A 1,519-nucleotide genomic window follows, 5' to 3' on the forward strand; every position below is an offset into this window, starting at 1 on the left:
TTGTGTGTGTGTGTAAATTTAGAAGAAAAATCTTGGGCTATGGTGCAATCGCTTAAAGATGTTGTGCTAAGCTGCCCTTTCTTCCAGTGACAGGGGTGGAACTTCAAATATAGACTCGATTCCAGACTTTGATAGCGGAAAATGCTTAGAATGACCTTTAATTAAGCAAGAATATCACCCGGACAAATTGTGGGAATTGTATTTGGTTCGAGACTCGATTCTGATTATTGCCCGCTCACCATTTAAAAGGCACTTTCAGTACGAAATTTCAACTTTTGAGGCCAGTAATCGACATGCTGGGCCATTTATGAGATCAATCTATGTGTCAGAAGTTTGAATTGATTGTTCCCTCATGTCTAAAACGGTATCTGAATGTTTGTGCCAGTCACAAGTAGTCTTGATCATGTTCGTATACATAAGCTTTTGAAGTATTATTAAAGAGACGTTTAAGCATCTGAGTGGTGGGATGAACAAGCGGCACTCTCTGCGTGATCATGGCAATCAGTTTTGACCTGTCACACGTGCAGAAGCTTATGTACCTGATGCAGAGGAAAATGCGTCACGCGATAGTGATAGTGATCTTAATGACGACGATATCGGAGATATACAGAAGGAACGTGATAAGATGGGAATATCGTCAGTTTAGGAGTGTACATAGCACCCAAAGGACAAGTATAATGAAGAGACTTCCAGGAAGGTATGTCGGAACAGCAGAAAGAACACAGAGGCGCAATAAATTAATATAAGTTCGTGAAATTTTCGATTGGAATTAAGGCCAAGGCCAAGGACAACAATGGCCGCCCCATGTCCCCATAATGGCCGCCCTAAGTCACTATATATCCTGGCTTTCCAGTATAGTATTAAAACTGCAGGACACAGTTATGTACACTCTGATCAGTAGATGTGACGTGAGTTACAGAACACCCTTATTTAAATTTTCAACTAATAGTAAACCATTTATTTACGTGTACGCCTGTACGCCGGGACGGTCCACTACACAAGCAACGACTGGCACAAATATTTTAAAAACCCCCCCCCCCCCCCCCAAAACGCTGATAACTATGCAACGCTAAATAAAAAATATACTCGCGTAAATATTTCCTTTTTGGAATTATCATGTTATTGAGTTTCATACGAGACACTAACCGGAGTTCAAGTTGTCCGAGTGGTTAAGGAGTGAGACTTGAAATCTCATGCTCTCTGAGCGCGTAGGTTCAAATCCTGCACTTGAAAAATTTTGCTTTTGTATATAGCCTGCTGGAATGAGGAATCCTTTTGTGTTTTATTTAGTAGTAGGCCATGCCTTTTGACAGAATTATGTTTATATCAAAAACTGGGCACTCCCCACGCCTCCAATTGTCTGCCGTTGGCTTTCCTGCAACACCACCACTGCAGCAGCATGCCAACGCTATGCTTCTTGCAATCATACCTATCAAAATGCTTCCGCCGCTCCCCAATGGTCGGCTGTCCAAATCTGCTTCTGGAACATTGCCTTTTTCCTTTGGATCCGAACTGTCCC

The 1,519-nt window shown here is 42.1% G+C and overlaps 1 non-coding gene across 1 annotated transcript; it reads left to right on the plus strand.

Annotated features, from left to right (window-relative positions):
• The first annotated feature begins 1,151 nt into the window (after nt 1-1,151).
• On the plus strand, nt 1,152-1,233 carry SARC_30043. Its single transcript has one exon. It is a non-coding gene; the product is annotated as a tRNA-Ser (tRNA).
• The last annotated feature ends 286 nt before the right edge of the window (nt 1,234-1,519 follow it).

This window comes from Sphaeroforma arctica, assembly GCF_001186125.1.
Source record: "Sphaeroforma arctica JP610 unplaced genomic scaffold supercont1.93, whole genome shotgun sequence".
Taxonomy (NCBI): Eukaryota; class Ichthyosporea; order Ichthyophonida; genus Sphaeroforma; species Sphaeroforma arctica.